The 11591-nt window shown below is 34.5% G+C and overlaps 1 long non-coding RNA gene across 1 annotated transcript; it reads left to right on the plus strand.

Annotated features, from left to right (window-relative positions):
* The first annotated feature begins 1040 nt into the window (after positions 1-1040).
* On the plus strand, positions 1041-6752 carry LOC139702297 (uncharacterized). Its single transcript, XR_011704884.1, has 2 exons — positions 1041-2735; positions 5979-6752. It is a non-coding gene; the product is annotated as an uncharacterized lncRNA (long non-coding RNA).
* Positions 6753-11591: the final 4839 nt, after the last annotated feature.

Here is an 11591-nt window from a genome sequence, read left to right on the forward strand (position 1 = left end):
GGAAGGCTGCACAAACCATCTCCAATGGATCAGAAGCCCTTAGTTTTAGGACACTTCTGAGCATCACACTATGTATCTCTTTATTAAACTGTTCATTTACGTCCTTGATAATATGGTTTATAACAAACCTATTATTATAGTAAGTGCCTCCCTCAGTTCTGTGAGCAATTATAGAAAATTACCATACATGAGAAGGGGGTTATTGGAACTCTTCTTTTAACATTTATTTTTTTTAGTTATAGGTGGATACAATATCTTCATTTTATTTTTATGTGGTGCTGAGGATAGAACCCAGTGCTACACGCATGGCAGGCGAGTGCTCTACCTCTGAGCCACAGCCCCAGCCCTTATTGGAACTATTGATGTTGCAGCCAAGTGTATTATCCTTAAAAGAAAGAAGGAAAGTAAAGCCACCATGTCCTGAAGCACCCCTTTCTTTTTCTTTTTTAAAAAAAGGAGAGAGAGAGAGAGAGAGAGAGAATTTTAATATTTATTTTTTAGTTTTCGGCGGACACAACATCTTTGTTTGTATGTGGTGCTGAGGATCGAACCCGGGCCGCATGCACGCCAGGCAAGCGCGCTACTGCTTGAGCCACATCCCCAGCCCCCTGAAGCACCCCTTTCCATTCTTGCATTGCTAGACTAGTCTAGGGAACAATGAGAGTGGGCTTAAACGAGAATATTCAGATAAGTATTATCTTTAAAGACACTGACTCTCATGTGTTGGAAACTAGGGTAAACTAGTGTTATCTGTAAAAATTACTTGCTTGCTCATATGCTAAGTCTACTGTTCCTTGGAATGTTGGTCATGCAAGGGAACAAAACAAACTAATGATATTACTGCTTATGTAGCCTAACCTATAAGCCCCTGACATTGTGATAACTGATCTGGAGCAGTGCACTGTGTAGAGTGATAAGTGCTCGTCCATCCAGCTGCCACTGAGGGCTGGAGATGCTATCTGTCCAGGTTTTCACAACTGAACTTTCTCTAGTAGTGCCAAAAAGGACTGAGGTGCTACTTGGTGAAACACTGTGAGGGACATGATAACAGGCTAACCTGTTACCATTGGATCTTCTTCATAAGCAATTTTCAGTGAAACTTATCTCACATGCCATCTCCAGGTGTCTTCTTTGGTCCCTTGGAAAGCTATTCCACTGCCTTAGCATAATGGGGCTCTGGATAGTGCACCAAGTAGGAAAGATGTATGTACTCAATGCTTATAGCAGGCATCTGAAGTGAGGTCAGACTTGGGGGAGTCAACCCTAATTTGTGGGATTTGCAAGAAATTTTAGTAGGTAGTGTGAATTGAAATGAACTTAAGTATAGCCAGTTGGTGTCTGGGAAGTCAGATAATTACTTGGTGCTGGGCAAAACTTAAACATCTGGTATCAGAAGTGTAGAGGAGGATCAGTTCCCAAGGAGATCACATAGGAACTTCAGAGAGATAAATCGTAATCTCTCACTACATAAATGGCATATTTTGGTGCAAGTTTTCTAACAGAAACAAAGAGTAGATGGTTGGAGATTGCCTGCCATCAAAAGGTTTGAAGTGTGGTTGATCTCCCTCCAAAGGAGAAAAGGACATGTTAAAATGGCTTTTTTTCCCCACCCTAGTTTAGCAATGCCAACATGTGAAAATGAGGGAAGCAGAAGTGTTAGGGAGATAAACTCCCTTTGCTTCAGACATTAGAAGAAAATAAGTAAATGTATCTTTATGAGACAGTCCAGTTAAGCTTAGCACTTGTATTTGCTTATTTTACATCTTCTGCATACATTTTTAATGTACAGATTCAGAAATAAGTTATACTAAAATTATGTATCCTTAAAATAAAATTTATAGGTATCAGAATCCATCCATTATTCTTAAGTCACACTCAAAATCAAGAAACCCACATTTTATCTAGAGGGAAAAGGCAGAGTAATTGAAATCTATGAACATTGTTATTACCCAAAGCTTTCCACCTCAAGGTCCTTATTCTACTATTAACTGATTCTATGTCCTTTTTCACAAAGGTCTGGGGATTACAATAAAAAATAAACTATGTCCTTATAATGACAAAATCAGAATAATTATGATATTTTCAGCAAAAGATTTAACTAATACATTAAACTCTAAAGAAATCTTAATGGGTTAAGAACTAAAATCCATTATTTTGCTATACTCTAGAAACATTCCTAAAAGAAGATGAAATAAAGGTTTTAGTAAGAAATGATTAACTGTGACAAATATAAATGATAATGGCCACAAAGAAGGATACTCATTGCCAAGAAATTATTTGACATCCTCAAATGGACTGTGGGGACAACATCATGATGTCTAATGTGTGTAGTTGAAGTCTGACAAGCAGAGGTGAGAGAAAGGGGCAGAAAAAATATTTGAAATATAAAAGGCCTTTTCCAGTCCAGCATGTAAGAAACTGAAGCATTGCCACTCCATCCTAATAAACAAAAGGCTAAAAGAAAGAAGGATAAAAAGAGTCCTGGAAACAATCAGCTCTTCTTAGATCTAACAGAGGAGTGAGTTCACAGAGCAAACTGCTGCTGCCAAACTGGAAAAGACAGAAGATGGATAAAGATAATCAAAACTGAACGGAACAGAAGCCCAGAAGCAGAATTTTCCATGGGAACTAGTCCATAGTAAGAAAACCTGAATTGTAATCGATGAGTTACTGAGAGTTTAGTGTGGAGAGTCTGAGAATTAATGGAACACAGTCAAAAGAGTTCCTGCACTTATGTGAGTTTTATTTCCTGGTGCCCTACTATATTCTCAAAGTAAATATCAGAGAAAGACTACTTCATGCTTCTGGCAAGGGTGGTGCCATATTGAAATATGTCAGACTTTCTGCTCTTCCCAACAAGGCCTAACGTGAGGAGAAATTATTTTACCAGAATTTAACCTGCTGGAGTTTTATCAGAGCCTTAGCTCACCTGTAGGGAGGGTAATACCCAGTTCCAGCTTCCTCTAAATATCCTGTCCCACCTAAGCAGGGTGTGTGTGGGGTTGGGGGGTGGGGAGGGTTGTGCTTTGAAGCAATCGTGAAGTTCACAATCTCTGAACACAGTTTTATTTAAAAAAAATGAAATATAATCATAGGACTGTAGAACTCTTCCCCACTCCCCACAATTTGACACTATATTAATAGTAACCTATGTATTCCAGTTAATTTTACATAGTATATAATGCAGAGTTTTAATAAAAAGGAAGCAAAAAACAAAGCATCAGTATCAGTCCATTTTTTGTTTTTATAACAGAATAACTGATACGAGGGACTTTATAACCAAAAACAGGTTTACCTAATTCACAGTTCTGGAGGTCTAAGTGTATCATATTGGCACTGGCACAACTACATTACAACATGATGGGGTGGCTTTATATCATGTAACACGTGCAAGAAGGTGAGATCACCTGGTGAGACAGGAAGTATAGCTGGGGAGAGACCAGGCTTATTTTTTGTATAACAATCCATCCTCATGGAAACTAATTTGCTCCAACCAGACTCAACCTACTCCACTGTTAATCCCTTCAACACAGTGGTATTAGCATGATCTGATTACCTTTCACTAGGTCCCACTTCATAAAGTTTTACCAACTCAAAAATTCATTCTTCAACTCACAGAAATTATGTTTACAAGAAAAAATCACGAGTATGCACATATGGAGTAGTTGACTACATCTTATATTAACATTGGATGATATCTATTGTGATTGTTACCTATCAAGGTAGTCTTCTCATTACAGTTCCTGGATATCTATTTAATTAATGTTTTTTTTAAAAAACAGTTTTATTGACATACAACTGAAATTTTTTTTTAAAATGTAGGTATGGTATGTCAAGGTATATCACATCAAAATTTCACATTAAGTTGATATTATTGGTCATCCAATCCACAAAAAAAGAATATTGTGCAAATTAAAACACAAATTTAGTATTGATAAGTATTTTATAATACAAAGTTTTAGAGAAATAAAGAGTCTTTTAAATTAACTAACCCTGAAGGAAATGTAGACAGTAGAACTATAGGACATTGAAACCTTATTAGAATGAACCCAACCCCAAAAAACAAATGATAACATCAAACACTGATGAGATGTAGAGCCACAGAAACTCTCAGTCATTGCTGGTGAAATCTGAGTGTGTGTAGCCACTTTGGAAAACAGTTTGTCACTTATTTATAAAAATAAATCTTGACTCACCAGTTTGGTAATTTACTTACTAAGTATTTGCCCAAATAAAGAAAAAAGAATTTATCTATACAAAGTCTTGCAAATGGGTATTTATAACAACTTTATTTATAGTTGTCAAAACGTGAAAGCAGTCAAGCTGTTTTTTAGTAGGTGAGTAGACAAATGAAAAGTGGTAACCTAATTAATAAAATATTAATCAGCTTTAAAAGGAAATGAAAAGACATGGGAGAAACTTAATTGTATATTACTAACTAGAAGAAGTCAGTTTGAATACTGTAAAATGTGTTACTGTACATGTAAATATGAAGATCAAAAGTGCTTTTAGACTAGGGACTAATCTAGACAATTTACCAGATAGATGATTACAGAATGAATAAGATCACCTAAGGAGGATTTCTAAACATTTCTTTTATTGCAGATTTTCTTTTAAGAGAAGCTAATGAAAATGAAAACCTTTAAATACATATAACATTTGCCTACAATTTCTGGTATTGAAAGAACGTTCAACATTTTTCTGTACTTTTCAATCTATGAATATCAGATGTATTCTGAGAAAAATAAGTAGTTCAGGTAATGGTTCAGGAAAGACAATTCCAAAACTGAACACTTCACATTAATCCAGAGTGACCCATTTCAGAGTTGATGAAAATCAGTGATGACTGTTTTTATAATAGTAAGAATTAATATTAGAATCAAAATCTCCCTGTGGTAGAGGTCAGAATTTTGTCAGGTAACTTTCTAAGATTATTAACCAACTTTAAAACTTTCTGGGAAAGTTTTCTTTAAAGAATTCTTGATTATTTTAGATTTTAAAAAATTGCATAATCAACTAATATAATTTGGAAAGATGAAGTGATTTTGATTTATGTACCTCCAACTGTGGAGTATCTTGATTGCTCATGAATGAAGTAAACATTAATTTATGTTGGCATTTTTGTAACAAAATAGATCACATTCACCATTTTTTGGTGCAAACATTTGTGAAAGAGCTGCACAACATGCATTTCTCATATAATATTTAATCAATAATGACATTCCTTTCCAGATCTCTAACTTGTTTCATAATCTTGCTTAAAAATGATTCAATAGAACAAATCAAATAGAACAAATTTACAAAAAATAACACGTAGCATTCAACTGAAGAAACATTAAACTTTAATTGTCTGAGTAGTATTAAGTTAGACCCCATAAGATTCCATTGGTCTATTAATAATTAAAATGTCCTTCCGTAAAACACTTAGAATATAACAAGTTTGTAGTCTATTTTAAAATCAATATTCAATAAATACATACACATTTATTTAAATAAATTTCAAGTTCATTGACTACATGTTTAATATTGCACCAGACTTTGCAAAGGCAATAGAAACCCTTTTTATCTGAGGCAAGTTTAGACAATAAATATTTTAGGCTTTGTAGGCCATAAAATCCCTGTTGCAATAATAAGTCTATCACTTCTGTACAGAAGTAAGTAAGCTATATATAAACAAATGAGTTGTTTTCTAATAATACTAACTAGTTTCTTATAGAACCTTCTTTATGAGTTAGGGACTAGGTAAGGTGAATGTTATCCAGAAAATTACATTCATTTAGGTGAGAATAGTTGTAAAGTTATATTAATCCAAAATAGAAATAAAAAGAAATATTTAGAAAAATAAATATCACATCTCAGAAAAGTATGAGATTATTTTTTAATTACTAAGTTGCTAAAGACTTTTTGGGGAAAGTTAACATGTAAAATACAAATTACAATGTGTGTGCTAGTAATGGTAACAATTATTTGTGTTTTAGTGCTTAAGAGGACCTTCACACATAATGTCTAATTTGGATAGAGAAATGTGATGGCAAGCAGTATATTGGAAGCTGAGAGCTTAATTTAAAGAAAGGAAAGAGACTAGAAACTACAAGGCATATTGGGGTAAGTGAATTCTCTTATTTGACAAAAGTATGGGATAACTATTTTGGTTGAAAAACAAATAGAATAGTCAGTACTAGAAAATGTATGGAATTTACATATTAGGTTTGAGGCAATGGGGAGTCATTAAACATTGCTTGAAGGTCACAGAGATGAAACAGAACTGTTCATAAGAGGAGATTCATACAGTGAATTCATGATATGATTGTAAGAAATTATTATTGAACATAATAACCTGCAATACAATGGAAGACTATTATTTATGAGAAAGACTGAACTAGGGATGTGGCAGAAAAAATGGAAAAGTATGCCTCTGTGCCCATGTAAATTAGGAATGTAATAAACTAATAGTCATTAGTTTTTATTTGGTTTCTTTTCTCTTTTCTTGGGAGAAAATAATTCTTTTTATTTTATTTTTATTTATTTTTTTTTTGGATGTGAGTTTCCATCTCAATCTGCATGATTTTAGAGTAGCAAACCAAGTTGTTCCAATTCAAGTTTTCTACCATTGGTTTTCAACCTCACTCCAAGCCAAGCAACAGATGTCTTCCCTCAAACTGCAGTTGATGGTATCTTCTTTTCTTAATACTGAATAGATGTATTAATAATGACAATTGTAACAATAAACGATGGTAATATTTTTAACTGAACACTTATCATGTGTGAGACTCTGTAAGTGAATTATAAACATGAACTAATTTGGGGCTCAGTTCTTGGTAGATATGAGAAGAAATGACACACAGTTGGAAAAGTGGATGCCTGTTGATATTAAACTACAATTTTAGTGGTACATTATGATCTTGTTTCCTGTAGCTCCTTTTCTATATTCTATCCTCAGATACCTGAGCCAATAAATCTCATTTTTTTCTTAAGCTACTCTGAGGTAGTTTTCTAATATAAAAACAAAGATGTATAATCAAATACAGTTCCTGACTGATTAGACATGAAAAGAGAAAGGGGAAAAATAGAAGATTATTATATAATTTTGATTCATATTGACTGTGAAAGAGTTTTCATAAGAGGAAGATAAATATTCAGGGCTCTATTATGGGAGATGGTAGCTTCAGGTTTGAAGGCCAGTACAATATTTGTAGCACATATGGGAATTACATATGAATGGAAAGAAAGTCGAGAAAGTCTACCAAGGCTGGTTTCCTGGCTGAGACTTGTGCTGACACTCAGGATCTCAAGCTCAGGAGATTGACTATAATTTTAACTCTGAACTTGTGTTTTTCCAGTGGGACCATACAGCATATGCAAGAGCAGAGGATATATACAGACTGCATTTCTGCCATTTTCTGCTCCCTCATCTCCATATAGCATCCACTGTATAGTATGAGCACTGGGTTCGAATGGAGCCATAATGTGAGGTATTTCAGTGAGCCTCAAGGCCAATGAAAAATAAGTTACTATGACTGAGTGACCAAGAGTACTCACAAATTCAAGAGCCCACACTTTCTGTTTTAACCAGAACTTAATCTACGTGCAGAAAGAAGGCAATAAATAGTATTCTAGGAACTCTCTCATATTCGTTCTTTTTCATGTTATGGATTAGTCAGCCATTAAGACTGAAAATGATGACATAGAAAAAGAAAGGGAAAGATCAAAGAATGATCTTTTGCTTTTTTTTGGGGGGGGGGGGCGCGGTTTGTTTCTAGTTATGCAGGGCAGGTTTAGTGGGCAATCTCAATGATCTCTCATTGGACTCTTCCTTACCATCTTTTCCTCTTTAGAATTTTGTCAGTGGGGAGGGCTCATGCCTGGTTCATGACAGGCACAGAGACTGCCAAGCTCAACCACCTAGAAGCTGCCACTCTTCCAGCCTGAATTTCTGGGACTGCTTACACTGATATTTTTTTTTAAATGGAAAGAGAGACACTGGAGTTCACAGAACTTTAAGAAGCCTGAGAAACTATTACAGTTGAAGCTTGAAAAGTTTTTACATAGGACTGGAAGTGTACCACAGTGATAGAACTCTTACCGGGCAGCATATTTAAGGCCTCGGTTCATTCCCCAAAACTGCAAAAAATCAGAGTATAAAAAATTAAACGAATTATATCTAAAGTTAATATTTTCATCTAACTTTTAATGTGGTAAGTCTAGCACTAGTTGTAGGAGGTAGGAACACTGTAGAAGTAGGAAACTAATGGAAGTACCTTTACTGTTCCCAAACTCCCTAAGTCATTATGGCATTAGTTAATAGTAGTTTGAAATGGAGGAATGGAGATTGAGCAATGTGCCTCATACTATCATCCATCAACCATAATGTCTTTTCACTTCAAAGTGGCAGTTTTGTAAAAATATCGAGAACTCAGAACACACATGTGAAATATTGGGGCAGCACAAATTTTTGGATCATTTATTCATTATTCTAATTCAATATTCATTCCAAATTATATAAGTTTTTTTATATAGAGAAGCAAACATTGCATGATTTCTGTGTTTGGAGGTTTAAGGATTAATAAAAGCAAAATACAGTATTAGAGAAATAATTGATTATTAACATAGATATTTAAAGCTAGTGATGTTTTTAAAGACATCTTGTCAAAGATAAGCTATTTTCCAAATTAATGTTTGTTTTGCCTAAAACTATTTTCCTAGATTTGAATTTTAGAGAATGTGTCAAATGCAATTAGTCACATAAAATGGAGACCTCACAGCATGAATACTGTATTTCTGGGGTCTACGATTGTAATTTCTAAGCAGAGTCATTTTTGGCCTATGAAAAAATAAGAGTACAGCTACTTAAGAAAGATTAAATTGTGTGTTATTACTTGAAAACATAGGAAATGTCTTATAGGCTCATTTTTTTTCAGACACTAATATTAAAAACAATGGGATTCTAATTTTGGTATAAATGATTGTTACAAGAATATTTTCTTTTACCTGACCGATTCCAATCTCCTGACAGATAATTTCTGAAGCAAATCCAAATCTGTCAAAAAACAGTATTTATCTACATTTATGTCAACTTTGGCAAGGACAAGTTGTCTAAACATTGAAGCATAGCATTCATAAGCTTGAATCTTTCTTATCCACAAACCATTAATGTAATGAATAGGAAGTACGGTGAATTGTTAATTCATTATGCATTTATCATGCCTTTGTGAACATCTTAAAAGCATCTTAAGATGAATTCTTTCTTATATGTATTGGAAAGCCTGCCAATTTTTTTTTTCTTTTTTTAGGTTGTAGAGTCTTCTGTGGGGATAAGTAAAATTTTAAAATAACAAATTAAAAATAAACAACAACAACAACAAAAATTACTGTGATTTGTTCAATTGAGAGTTTATTACCAGACTGTTTTATGTGCAACTAGCTTTCCACATTGAGATAGTTAAGTCTGCCTGTGTATTGAATGTTTATGGTATGTATACTTATTATTAGCTATAGTTGTTCATTTCTAAAATAGTTTTCATCTAAGTGGTTTAGGGATACCTTAACTGAAATACTAGAAAGCACAGTAGTAAAATGGGACTAATCAACTGGTTTGAGAAGACAACATAAGACAATACTCATGTACAACAACCCCAGCTGTTTATACAAGGCTGATCTTCCATCAATTCAGAGTCAGTACACCTGATGGGCCCAATGTTCAGTAAGCTTATATCTCATGTGCACTTTTGAAAAAGAGAAAAACCTGATGTTTCTGATTATGTCATATTTCCATCCTTAGACATATAGCCACATCTTGTTTGTGGAGTGATGTGATTTGAGGTTCTAAGACTATAGTCAGGAAAGACACAGCAAAATACCTGCTGTTTCAAGCCTTGGAACTGACCTGGTCATGTATCAAAATGGGCAAGAGAGGTAGTAAGATGACATAGAAATATCTGATGTTACGATCTGACCCAGGAACTATGAGAGCATCAATTATATCCTTTCAACATTTTTGCTTATCAGTTAATAATAAAAAAAAAATATTCTGAACTTGGGATGTAGCTCATTAACAGAGTATGTCTAGCATGTGTGTGAGGCCATGGGTTCAATTCCTAGCAACATAGACACACATATATAGAAACAACAACAATAATAAAAATAACGTACACTCATAGCATATTTTCTGTTCATCTTTGCTTAGTGCCAGTTTATGACTTTATTGGCATGACTATGGGAGCAGTGTCATTCTGCTCATAGACGGAGTGACAGGGCACATAGAACTGTGTCTTATAAATATAAGTTCTATGCTACTTATATTTATTATATCATAATACTCAAATATAACATTTTAAGATAGACACTATTATTACTTGCATTGTAAAGACTAAAAAGTCATAAGGCTAAACTCAGTGCAATAACAAGTATCAAAGGCAGACATTAATCAAATAGGGAAATCATCATTCAACCTTCCAATTGTGTAATGTCTTTTGGGGCTTTTAGAACTGAAATTGTGTAATATGATATTTTTTCTGCATGATGAAAGAAAATTGTTATCTTAGGTTCATGCTTTAATTTGTTTTGGCTGCCATAACAAAGCAACACATATAGCTAACTTATACAACAGACACTTCTTTTCTCACAGAGAGGAAAGAAGGGAAGAGTACAAGCCTGAAATCATTGTGAAAGCACATGGGAAGGAATACCAAATAAAAAGAAAAATGGAGGCCGACCTCATGGACAAGTGATGTTTTATTCAGCACCAGAGGGGCTCATCTTCAGGGGCACAATGACTTTGGGCCACTACAAGGGTCTGGGTTTTGCATTCAGCCTTAACAGGGCTAGGCCATGGGAGAAGTTAATTAAATAGGGCATCTTCTTTCAGAATTCTGGGAGAGGACACATGGGATTATGACGTTTGAAGCTGAAGAGGTGTGTATATGAAAGGAGCTTTGGGGTAACAACAGGCAACCTTTCCTTGTTATAGTTTCAGGAACTCAGACTGTGAACACAGGAGGAGAATGGCTTTGAGTTGTTCCTGGGAGCAGGTTTGGGTTAAGTGGGTCACCTTATTAAGAAGATGTTTCTGTATAAAATTAAGAATACAGGGAAGAAAAGTTATTATAGAAAGGATAAATATTAAGGAGAAAAGAATAGGAAGTAACCAGGAAGATGACCAGGAATCAGATAGTTCTTGCCTCGATTATTTCAGATCTGGTGTGGCTATAAAAGATGACCTGGAGGAAACATGCAGAAGAAAGAAATTTGGATGAGGGTTAGGTTAATGAATGTTCCTTAAAGCCAGAGATCCAAAATGATGTCTAGTGTTTGAGAAGGATAAAAGTGGAGGGGAAATAAATATGATAAATTTAATTTGTCTTTGAATGTTGTTAAGAAAATGTGAAAGGACATCTGAGAAAGTAACATTAGGAATTCTGGTCAAGAGAATCAGAAGCTTGAGTTATATATGAAAAGAGATTCATTAAGAAATTAAGGTTGTCAGGACAAGAGTGAGAAATCACAGAGGCAGAGGGTTTTTGTTGGGAGAATACTTGCAAGGTTTAATGAAGAGTCTTGCTGGAAGGTAGCTAGGAGATCCAGGAGTTGTGCAA

The sequence above is a fragment of the Marmota flaviventris genome, chromosome 17 (genome assembly GCF_047511675.1).
Source record: "Marmota flaviventris isolate mMarFla1 chromosome 17, mMarFla1.hap1, whole genome shotgun sequence".
Lineage (NCBI taxonomy): Eukaryota > Metazoa > Chordata > Mammalia > Rodentia > Sciuridae > Marmota > Marmota flaviventris.